Below are 12,398 nucleotides of genomic sequence, written 5' to 3'. Positions count from 1 at the left end.
ATTTTGGTAATATCTCTCATTCCTTATTTTAGTAATTTGGGTCCTCTCTCATTAAAACTTTTTTTAAAAAGATAAAAGTAGCCAGGTGCAGTGTCTCATGCCTATTATCCCAGCACTTTAGGAGGCCAAGGTGGGAGAATTGCCTGAGCCCAGGCATTCAAGACCAGCTTAGACAACACGGGAAGACCCTATCTCTACAAAAAATAAATTAGCCAGGTGTGGTGGCACACACCTATGATCTCAGCTACTTGGGAGGCTTAAGCGTGAGAGTCACTTGAGGCCAGGAGTTCCACTCTAGCCTGGGCAACACAGCAAAACTTCAAAACAAAAAACAAACAACAACAACAAAAAAACATAAGGTGCCCCTGGGTCTGGTAACACATGCCTATAGTCCTAGCTACTCAGGAGCCTCATGTGAGAGGATCACTTGAGCCCAGAAATTTGAGGTTATACTGTGCTATGATCCTGCCTGCAGAACAGCCACTGTACTCCAGCCCAGGCAAACCAGCAAGGATTCATAAAAAAAAAAAAAAAAAAAAAAAAAAAAAAAAAAAAAAAAGCAAAACCCACATGGTGGGTGGATTTGTCCTATCAGATATCAAGACTATAAAACCACATTAATGTGTGATATCATTTCCAGGAAGACAAACAGACCAATGGAACAGACCAATGACATGAAACAGAATCAAACCAAGTATTTAATATATATGATTATTTGGTTTACGATAGACAGCACTGTAGCCTTAAAGAAATACAACTGATTTTTTTTGATGAAGCAAAAACAGAAAAAAAAAAAAAAAAAGAAAGAAATAGTACTGGGAAAACAAGATATCACATGGGGAGAAAATGAAATTAGATCCCCAGGCTGCTCTGCCTAGGGAGTAGCCATTCTTTATTCTTTTACTTTGTTAATTAACTTATTTTTCACTTTACTCTTAAAAAAATAAAAGAAAGAAAAAGAAAGAAATTGGATCCCTACATCATACAATGGCAAATGGATTGACTATAGACATAAAATGTGAAGAAAGGTGAAAATATTAACTTACAAAGGATTAGTATCCACAGATTACACAATATGTATAAGATATCCTATAAATTAATAAAGCGGCCAACCAAAGAGAAAAACTGGCCAGGTATGGTGCCTCACACCTGTAATCCTAACACTTTGGTAAGCTGAGGTGTGAGAATCTCTTGAGCACAGGAGTTTAAGACCAGCCTGGACAACATGGCAAAACCCCATCTCAACAAAAAATACAAAAATTAGCCAGGCATGGTGGTGTTCACCTATAATCCCATCTATTTGGGAGGCTGCAGTGAGCCTTGTTTGCACCACTGCACTCCAGCCTGGGCAAGAGAGTGAGACTCTATCTCAAAAAATAAATAAATAAAATAAAAATAAAAAGAGGATCCAGAGGTGATTTAATTTTAGGAATGTTATTAATAGAAAACATCAGCTGGGTGTGGTGTAATCAAGCCTGTAATCCTAGCACTCTGGGAGGCTAAGGTAGGCAGATCACCTTAGGAGTGAGACCAGCCTGGCCAACACGGTAAAACCCCGTCTCTACTAAAAATACAAAAATTAGTCGGGCATGGTCGTGCATACCTATAATCCCAGCTACTCAGGAGGCTAAGGCATGAGAACTCTTCGAACCTGGAGACCGAGGCTACAGTGAACCTAGATTGCACCACTGCACTCCAGCCTGGACAGCAGAGTAAGACTCCGTCTCAAAAAAAAAAAAAAAAAATAGATAACATCAACAAGTCAAATAAAAACAATTACCCTATCCCTTCAATGTAGCCACTTTTCTCCAAGTAACTTCCTAAAATTAATCAGCCTTTTTCCTACACAACCCTGGGACTGTTTTGCCCAACCTCATTTTGATTTTTTTTTATTTACTTTTTTCTTTATTTTGTTATTTATTTATTTATTGCCCTTAAATAGTCTCCTATCCAATCGTCTTGTATTTCAGCACACCATTGGAGACTTCTAGCCATCTCAAGGTGCAGTAATTCCATTACATTTACTGCAGAATCAAGCTCCATATACCTCTCAAAAAAAATCCCAGAAACCTGTGGTTGTGATCTTATTTGGGGAAAAAAAAGGTCTCTGCAGACATAATTAAATTAACGATCTTGAGATGTGATCATCCTGGATTATCCAGGTAGGCCCTAAATCCAATAACAAATGTCCTTGTAAAAGAGTGGCACAGATATCCTTGTAAGAGAAGGAGACAGAAACAGGCAAGAGAAAATAACGTGAAAATGGAGGCAGAGATTGGTGTAATGTGGTCATAGGCCCAGGAATGCCAGAGAAACCACCAGAAGGTAGATGAGGCAAGGAACAAATTTAAGAGAATAAATTCTTTTTTTTGTTTTGTTTTGAGACGGAGTCTCACTCTATTGCCAGGCTGGAGTGCAGTGGCATGATCCCGGCTCACTGCAATTTCCATTTTCCAGTTTCAAGCAATTCTCCTGCATCAGCCTCCCAAGTAGCTGGAATCACAGGCACGCATCACCATGCCCGGCTAATTTTTTGTATTTTTAGCAGAGATGGGGTTTCACCATGTTGGCCAGGATGGTCTCAATCTCTTGACCTCATGATCCACATGCCTTGGCCTCCCAAAGTGCTGAGATTACAGGCGTGAGCCACCACGCTCGGCCAAATTTCTATTGATTTTAAGCCATCGGGTTTCTGATAATTTGTTAGAGCAGACATAGGAAACTAGTATCTCTCCTAAGCAGACTATATCACATCAAGGGGCCTAGTTTTCCCAATACAATCATTGTTCATCTTATGCAAAATTCTTTACACGTCTCTTTTAAGGTTTATGCCATTCTGCTATCAAACTTTCTTTCTTCATTGTTGTATTCCTACTGACCACCAGAAACTCTTCAATCATAGTTTTCTACTCCAATCAAGCTATTACGACCATCATCAGCTACAAACTTCACATGGATCACCACAGATCCTTAATCTCCTTAATGACAATAATTTACCAATTCTTTTTTTTTTTTTAGACAGTCTCACTCTGTTGCCCAGGCTGGAATGCAGTGGCATGATCTTGACTCACTGCAACCTCCACCTCCCGGTTTAAGCAATTCCCTGCCTCAGCCTCCTGAATAGCTGAGATTACAGGCATGCGACATCCTGCCCAGCTAATTTTTGCATTTTTGGTAGAGATGGGGTTTCACCATCTTGGCCAGGCTGGTCTTGAACTCCTGACCTCGTAATCCATCTGCCTCAGCCTCCCAAAGTGTTGGGATTACAGGCGTGAGCCGCCATGCCAGGCCTAATTTACCAGTTCTTAATCCATTTCAACTATACAACCTTTTAACCACATCAAAGAAACAAGGGAAGTATTGACTGCAAATCTAGGTCTAGTGGCTTGTCAAATTCATAACTCTTTCTAAGAAACTTGCCATGGCCACAGGCACCTCCTTGAAAAAAAAAAAAGGGCCAGGCATGGTGGCTCACCCCTGTAATCCCAACACTTTGGGAGGCCAAGGCAGGCAGATTACCTGAGGTCAGGGGTTCTGGACCAGCCTGGCCAACATGGTGAAAACCCAGCTCTACTAAAAAAAATACAAAAATTAGCTAGGCGTGGTGGTGCATGCCTGTAGTCCCAGCTACTCGGGAGGCTGAGGCAGGAGAATCACTTGAACCCAGGAGGTGGAGGTTGCAGTGAGCCGAGATTGCACCACTGCACTCCAGCCTGGGCAAGAGAGTGACAGAGTGAGACTCTGTCTCAAAAAACAAAACAAAAAAACCTTAGACAATTCACAGTTACATTCTGAAAGTCCTGACCCTGCTATGCTTCCCATAGCTAATTAGATCAAGGGTGGGTTTGTGACCCAAGAGGTGCCAACATCTAGTCACTATAATGCAGGGTTTTCCAACCTCACCACTATAAACATTTTGAACCTTGTGAACATTCTGAGTAAATACTCAGACATGGAGTCTTGGCTGTGGGGAGCTGTCCCGTGCATGGAGGAGCAGCAGCCTGTTTAGCAACAGCAGCAGCAGCAGCAACACTTCCCCTGGTCCTCACAATCAAAGTTATCTCTAGATACTGCAAATGTTTCCCCAGACGCCGAATCACCCTGGGTTAAGATCTACTACTATAATAGCAAAGAACAAAATTAAGAATTATAGATACCTGCTGCTTGAGGAATTAAAACAAGGCAAACCAGCTGCTAGAGCTTTACTATTTTCAGCCACCTTCTTAGTCCTGAAATACATTCAGGTTTCTTTAAGACCTGGTGAATTGTTCTTCAGCAAAGCCTAGTGTTTGGTGATTCCTGTTCTTTTCTTCCACAAGATCTAGCTCTGTAATTAGTCTTTTATTTCTACATATCCTCCCAATGAACTACTATTATTTAAGGTAATCCAACTACTTCTCACATTCTAAAATGCGTAATAGATCACTTGAGGTCAGGAGTTAAGACACCAACTTGGCCGATATGGTGAAACCCCATTGCTACTAAAAATAAAAAAATTAGCCAGATGTGGTGGCGCGCGCCTGTAATCCCAGCTACTCGGGAGGCTGAGGCAGGAGAACTGCTTGAACCCAGGGGGTAGAGGCTGTAGTGAGCCAAGATGGCACCACTGCACTCCAGACAGGGCAACAGAGCAAGACTCCATCTCAAATACATAAATAAATAAAATGTGTAATAAATACTCAGAGATTAGAAATCTTTTTTTTTTTTTTGAGACAGAGCTTTGCTCTTGTTGCCCAAGCTGGAGTGCAATGGTGTGATCTCAGCTCACTGCAACCTCTGCCTCCTGCGTTCAAGAGATTCTCCTGCCTCAGCCTCCCAAGTAGCTGGGATTATAGGTGCGTGCCACTACACCTGGCTAATTTTTTGTAGAAATGGGGTTTTTGGTGAAAACGGGGTTTCACCATGTTAGCCAGGCTGGTCTTGAAATTCTGACCTCAGATGATCCACCCGCCTTGGCCTTCCAAAGTGCTGGGATTATAGGCATGAGTCACCATGCTGGGCCAGCTATAATAATATTAATAATCAGCTATAATAATATTACAGAGATAATTAGGTTTTGGTTTTTTTTTTTTTTTTTGAGACAGAGTCTTGCTATGTTGCCAGGCTGGAGTACAGTGGCATGACCTCGGCTCACTGCAACCTCTGCCTCCCAGGTTCAAGCGACTTCCCTGCCTAGCTGAGGTAATGATTTTATGAAAAAAAGATTTAAAAATATTGGTCACTTGAGATATGAGGGCTGGGGGCTTAAACTGAAAAACAACTAATTGGCCAGGCATGGTGGCTCACGCCTGTAATCCCAACACTTTGGGTGGCCGAAGCAGGTGGATCATCTGAGGTCAGGAGTTCAAGACCAGCCTGGCCAACATGGTAAAACCCCATCTTTACAAAAATAAAAAAAAATAGCCAGGCATGATGTTGGGTGCCTGTAATCCCAGCTACTCAGGAGACTGAGGTGGGAGAATCACTTGAACCTTGGAGGCAGAGATTGCACTGAGCCAAGATAGCGCAGTCTAGGCGACAGACTGAGACTCCATTTCAAAAATAAATAAATAAAATATTTACTCAGTTACTTCTGGTTTCACTTAACTACTTGCCAATTCAATTTCCATATATTATTCCCTTCAGTTTCAATAACTACATTAATTCTAAACATTCATTTATTTACCTTAAAGCAGCAGTGCTCAAAGTGTAGTATGGGGACTCTCAGAATCGCAAAGACCCTTTCAAGGGATTCCTGAGATCAAAATCATACGAGAGTAAAATATTAAAAGTACAAAACAAAGCAATGAATTCTAATGCAACAGAATATAAAACATATGTTGACATGGTTTCAGATTCCACATTGCACTAACCTTTAAGAAATTACCACTTATCAAGTTTTGTTGCAGAATCAAAGACTATCACAACTATCTGAAAAAGTTAAGATACCCTGCCCAACATACTGGTCATAAACTTCAACCAGAAACATGGAAAGAAACAGATTGATAGGAGAATCCAGCTGTCTTGTATCAGGTCAAACATTAAAATTTACGAAAATGTAGTACTATCACCATTCTTACGCTAAATTTTTTATTTTGGAATAGTTTTTCATTAAAATGTTTATTAAATATATTAAGCTGAGTGTGCACACCTGTAGTCCCAGATATACGGGAGGCTGAAGCAAGAGGACTACTTCACCCAAAGAATTCAATGCCAGCCTAGGCAACACAGTGAGCATGTTACTGAGCAAAAGAATTTTAATTTAAGCTGAAGTTTAATTATATTCATATGAATTTATATATATGAAATTAATTTCTAATATAGTAACTATCAATAGATATAAATCCATATAAACAAAAGCTACTGGAGTCCTACATAATTTTTTTTTTTTTTGAGGCAGGGACTTGCTCTGCTGCCCAGGCTGGAGAGCAGTGGTGTGATCTTGACTCACCACAACCTCCGCCTCCTAGGTTCAAGTGATTCTCCTGCCTCAGCCTCCCAAGTTGCTGGGACCATAGGTGTGTGCCACCAGGCCCAGCAAATTTCGTGATCCACCCCCCTCAGCCTCCCAAAGAAAGTGCTGGGATTACAAGCGTGAGCCACGGCGCCTGGCCCAGGGTCCTGCATAATTTTTAAGAGTGTAAGGGGATCCTAAGACCAAAAAGTTTGAGAACCACCACATTAAAGTAATACTTAATACCTCCTTTTAATTTACCCTCTGAGTTTTTGAGTGAACCTTACATGTGCTGCCATAAATGCTTAAAGGAAGGTAAAGAGAGCCGAGGATATAAATCTTCCTTCCTTCAAATGCATTGCAATGCAATCAAGCCTAAGGTATCCCCCTTCCCCTCATAAAAAGAAAAGACATAATGGCTGGGTTAACAGAATCCTCTATTTGCCAAAAGTAATTACAGTATTATAATACCAAACTTATACAGAAAAAATGGAACCAAAGGATTTTCATTGAATGATGCACAGAAAGATACAAGTGTCGGGGTTACAAAAGGGTTAATCTAGTCTGTAAGTTAATTATCTACAGTAACAATTTTACTAGAGTTGGTTTCTATTACCTAAATTTTAACCACCTTCAATAGAGTATTCCAAGAACTCTATGTGGAACAAAAATCTGCCAATAAAAGTCATGAAAAAATATTTATTACAAAAAAATCTGAACTGTGCAGTGCTGGTACTCTCATTAACAGAATAAATACATGCTCTGCTTTCCTTTTAAACACAAGTTCCCGTTCCAAAAAAAAAAAAAAATAGAATAAATACAATCAGCTCTGCATCATAATGAATTACCAAGCTAAAAAGGACTATCTGGCAAAAGAAGTTAATGGCATTCATTAATTAGGGAACTTTTTTGGTTATTCTGTGAAGCCTAATTTATCAATTTAAATGCCAGCACCTTGCATGGGATGGACATTAAAAAAATTACTTGGCCAGGCATGGTGGCTCACATCTATAATCCTGGCACTTTGGGAGGCTAAGGCAGGTGGATCACCTGAGGTCAGGAGTTCAAGACCTGCCTGGCCAACACCGTGAAACCCTGTCTCTACTAAAAATACAAAAAATTAGTTGGGTGTGGTGGCAAGCACCTGCAATCCCAGCTATTTGGGAGGCTGAGGTGGGAGAATCACTTGAACCCGGGAGGTGGAAGTTGCAGTGAACTGAGATCGTGCCACTGCATTCCAGCCTGGGCGACAGAGACACCATCTCAAAAAAAAAAAAAAATTATTATTATTTGTTCACTACAGAATCATAATATTGAGAAAAGTAAAACAATAGCATATTTTCCTCAGTCAGCAATGATAAAGGAGTTCTAGCTCATAAGCCAGGACAAATTTTGGAACTGTGCTTCCAAAGTCACACATCTGACCCAACAGTCATATTCTACATTCTGCCTTTAGGGAAAAAGTGGCTCTAATACAGTCCTAGTTTCCTCATTTCCTTACGTGCCCTAGGCTTGAAATTTGTGGCTTCCAAATTAAGCACCATTTTTTTTCTTTTTTTTGAGGAGTCTCGCTCAGTCTCCCAGGCTGGAGTGCAGTGGCCTGATCTCGGCTCACTGCAACTTCCGCCTCCCCGCTTCAAGCGATTCTCCTGCCTCACCCTCCTGAATAGCTTGGATTACGGACGCGTGCCACCACACCTGGCTAATTTTTGTATTTTTAGTAGAGACAGGGTTGTACCGTGTTGGTCAGGCTGGTCTCAAACCCCTTGTCTTGACCTCCCAAAGTGCTGGTATTACTGGAGTGAGCCACTGCACCCGGCCCAAATTAAGCACTTTAAAAAAAAACTTCTCATCCTACGCCCATGTCTAATTCCATTGATGTTGAGTTTTTTTGTATTTCAAATTTAAAAAAATAAAACAAATCCATCAGGCACAGTGGCTGAGGCCTGTAATCCCAGCACTTCTAGAGGCTCAGGTGATCACCTGAACCCAGGAGTTCGAGACCAGCCTAGGAAACATGGCGAATCTCTATGTCTACAAAAAATACAAAATTTAGCCTAACATGGTCGCAGACCCCTGTAGTCCCAGTCACTTGGGGAGGTGGCGGTGGGAGGACTGTTTGAGCCCAGGGAGGTCGAGGCTGCAGTGAGCCGTGATTACACCACTGCAATCCAGCCTGGGCGACGGAGGGAGACCCCTGTCTCAAAATAAAATAAAATAACAATTTAAAACTCCATCAGTGTTGGTGTCCTGCAAAAAACAGAAACTAAAGACTTCATCAGGCGACAAAGTGAATACGGCATAGTTCACCACAACCTGGATGTTTTCAACCGAAATCCATGTTTTACCCAGTTTTTTAAAAAAATCAGTGTTGGTGGGGTGTCCATCCAACACCTTATTCCACTAAGCAAAGCTTTTGTTTCCTGCAAAGGTTATTTATTGAGATGTCATTTGGTAATACAATTTAGATACCCATGTGCCACGATTCCTGGTTAAAGGAACCTCATTGCAGCTAAGACGACAGAAAACAAGGCTCATAGTACTTCTTAAATCCCAAAGTTTGAGCTCCTTCCTCCTGCTCTTCCTCCCTCCCGGGGTACCCGCTGCGTCCCCATTCCCCCGGAAAATAAAGCACACGCCGGGTTTTCGGACGCATAGCTGAGAGGCGGAGGGAGAAGGTAGTCTTCTAATTGATGGACTTGCTATCCCATTCTGCCTATGCAAAATAAACCCCCACAGTAAAATAAACTTGAACCGTGATAAAAATCCAGGACACAATTCCCTTTGGCTCGCCTCTCTCCATCGCTATAAACTTTACTGCGGCCCTCAATGCACTCATTTCTATTCCAGGGCCGCCCTACCTGTGCCGAGACCCCCATCTGCAGCCCGAGTTACTCCATGACCTTGGCCCCGCTCCCCTCCCAAGCTCAAGGCTGTAAACCTAGGACCCCACATTGCGCCCCGCAGACTGCCGAGGCCTCCAGGATCAGGCCAGGTCAGCGGGCTGCGGCGAAGGGCAGCGAGCGACTGCTGGAGAGGCTGGCTGGGGGAACACGCTGGGAAGAAAAAACGCCGGGGGCGGAGACCGGGCCCGAGGCTACCTGCCAGGCCAGCGCCGGCGAAGCCCTGGTGATCGCAATGGCTGCACGCCACCTCGGGGCTCCCGGAGCCCTCGCGGCCGTGCTGGGAACTCCGGCCCGGCCCTTCCCTGTCCGCGGCCCTTTATGAACTCCGACCGCCCAGCAAGCAGCGGCAGGTGGTGCGCGGCCGCGAGAGCAGGTTAACTGCCTACCTCAGGCGACGGCGTCTCGGAGCCTGGAACCTCCCGCCTCCCTCCTAGAGGCGCGAAGAGCCGGGACCGAAGCAGTAGGAAGAGGCGTGCGAGGCAACACGCCACGGAGGGTGGAACAGGAAGACGGAGAACCTCCGCTCCCTGGAGAGGCTGGCAAAAGGGAGATGAGGACGCAGGCGGCGGGGACCGTCAGGGACGCTCGCGTACCTTCCTTTTGCCTGGCAGAGGGTCCGACTGGAGCCAGCGGATCCCCTCACATCCGGGTATCTGGAGACACTCAGCTGCTTTTGCTGCGGCCGCCGCCTCCCCCGCAGCGCAAACACCAAACTTCCGGCGACGACTGCAACGCCTCGCTCGTCAGATGGGAGTTACCTGTGACCGTCTTGGGTGCGCTTGCGCAACGCTCCTCTTCAGCCCTAACCGGCTCAGCTGACGTGCCCAGAAGACGAAGATGGCCGCTACGCTCACTGCGTGTCACGCAGTTTTTCACCCTGGCCCGGATGCCTGGGCGTCGGGGAAAGCAGGGCCAGCGTCCATCCTCAGCGCAGGCGCGGTGGGAGGTCTCGCGCGCGCGCCTCCGCGGGTGGGCGCCCGGCGGGGAGGTAGCCGCGCCCCCTAGCGGCGGTCGCTTGTCCTTCCTGGGGTCATCGCTTTGAGCTAAAAACCACCCAGGCCCCCAGCAAGTAGTGGTTTACCTTGGAAATTTGTCGCAACTAGTTGCCCTGTAGGTTTCGGCTGTTTCTATCTGCGATGTCTAATCCAAGTGCCTTTGGTCTTCCCGGGGGGCCGGGCGCAGTGGCTCTTGCTTTTAATCCCAGCACTTTGGGAGGCCGATGCAGGTGGATCATTGGAGATCAGGAGTTCAAGACCAGCCTGGCCAACTTGGTGAAACTCCATCTCTACTAAAAATACAAAAAAAATTAGCCAGGCAGTAGTGACGTGCGCTTGTAATGCCAGCTACTCGGGAGGCTGAGGTGGGAGAATCCCTTGAGCCTGGGAGGCAGAGGTTGCAGTGAGCTGAGATTGCTGGCCAAGAGAGTGAGACCCTGTCCATGAAAAAAAAAAAAAAAAAAAAAGTGGGGTGGGATCCTTTTCTCCTTCCCTGCACTGCATTGCAGTGCCTACAAAAAATGCAGGGCTTCACCCTCTCCTTGTACACTTCCCTCCTGTGTACCAGAGCGCAAGGGCCATCAGAAATTGTAGAATATTCCACTACATTTTTAGTTAGACTGAGTGTTCAGACAAAGCTTTGGCTCGATCCTGGAGGCCTCTAGAGACAGAAGAGATAGAATCCAGGATTTTATCACTATACTATGATTCCTGGTTCCTACACTTTTTTTTTTTTTTTGAAACAGGATCTTGCTGTGTAGCCCTGGCTGGTGTGCAATGGCACAATCACAGCTCACTGTAGCCTCGACTTGGGCTCAAGCGATTCCTCCTGCCTCAGCCTCATGAGTAGCTGAGACCAAAAGCCCACGACGCCACCCACGCCAGGCTAATTGTTCTATTTTTTGTTGAGATAAGGTCTCACTGTGTTGCCCAGGCTGGTCTCCAACTCCTGTCCTCAAGCGATCCTCTCTCCTTTGCTTGGCTTCCCAAAGCGCTGGGACTACAGGCCTAAGCCTGCAGCTGCTACCACACTGCTTTTGAGCGTATGTTATGTGCAGCTCTTATTTGCGGAACTATGAGGTTGGATGGGTACTTGTGCCTTTCGAATGCGAAGAGGTGATCATAACTGAGTTTTCCCCTTCTTGCCCTCCTTCTTTGAAGCCAAGTACAACCAAAATGTGCTCTAAGTTTGTCAAACCTGAGGTTTTTCTGACAGTTCATCTTCTACAAAATTTTAGCAAGCTGCCTGTCAGTTTGCTTAAGGCGATTTTATGACAAATGAGGCCAGGTGCGGTGGCTCACACCTGTAATCTCAGCACTTTGGGAGGCTGACGTGGGCAGATCAGTTGAGGTCAGGAGTTCAAAACCAACATGGCTAACATGATGAAACCCCATCTTTACTAAAAGCATAAAAATTAGCTGGGTGTGGTGGCAGGTGCCTGTAATCCCAGCTACTGGGGAGGTTGAGGCAGGAGAATTGCTTGAACCCAGGAGGTGGAGGTTGCAGTGAGCCGAGATCACTGCACTCCAACCTAGGTGACAGAGTGAGACTTGTCTCTGGGAAAAAAAAAAAAAAAAAAAGCTAGTTATTTATCAGTAGATCTGACCTATGTTTCCCTTCATCTTCTGATTGGCAGACAAGTGGTAGGACTTCTTTTAGTTGGATAAACTACTTTGTCTTTAGTAATTCAAATTCTGGCATACAAAGAAACCATATTTATGAGCTTAATTCTCACAAAATAGGTCTCTGCTTCTGAGTAGTCTGTTCCACTCTATGTGTTATATTGGCCTCAATCAGGAACATAGGAATTCGTGCAAATATCAGTCCATATGAAATCATAGCCCACCGGCCAGGGGCCTAAGCTGTGGCAGCTGCAAGCTCTGCTGCCCCTGGTGTCTGATCCCAGCTGGTGGCCTTAAAAAACAAGAAAAGAGGCCGGGCGCGGTGGCTCACGCCTGTAATCCCAGCACTTTGGGAGGCCGAGGCGGGTGGATCACGAGGTCAAGAGATCGAGACCATCCTGGTCAACACGGTGAAACCCCATCTCTACTAAAAATACAAAA

The 12,398-nt window shown here is 44.8% G+C and overlaps 1 protein-coding gene across 7 annotated transcripts in view; it reads right to left on the bottom strand.

Moving 5' to 3' along the window:
• ESCO1 (establishment of sister chromatid cohesion N-acetyltransferase 1) overlaps nt 1-10,066 on the bottom strand; it is a 75,477-nt gene extending 65,411 nt beyond the window's left edge. For 3 of the 7 annotated variants that reach the window (XR_004273437.1, XM_032293229.1, XM_032293235.1), the window contains exons 1-2: nt 9,726-9,854; nt 5,666-5,734 (exon numbers count right to left, since the gene is read on the bottom strand). The gene's annotated coding sequence lies outside the window, so the exon portion shown is untranslated. Of the gene's footprint in view, nt 1-5,665; nt 5,735-9,725; nt 9,855-9,932 lie in introns of those variants that run through there. The other 4 variants (XM_032293232.1, XM_032293231.1, XM_032293234.1 and 1 more) reach the window with 4 other exon arrangements.
• Between the last annotated feature and the right edge of the window lie 2,332 nt (nt 10,067-12,398).

The sequence above is a fragment of the Sapajus apella genome, unplaced genomic scaffold (assembly GCF_009761245.1).
Source record: "Sapajus apella isolate SASKATOON/1434 unplaced genomic scaffold, GSC_monkey_1.0 scaffold29, whole genome shotgun sequence".
Taxonomy (NCBI): domain Eukaryota; kingdom Metazoa; phylum Chordata; class Mammalia; order Primates; family Cebidae; genus Sapajus; species Sapajus apella.
Note: the sequence above shows the minus strand (reverse complement) of the source record. Positions and strands in the feature narration are given on the sequence as shown.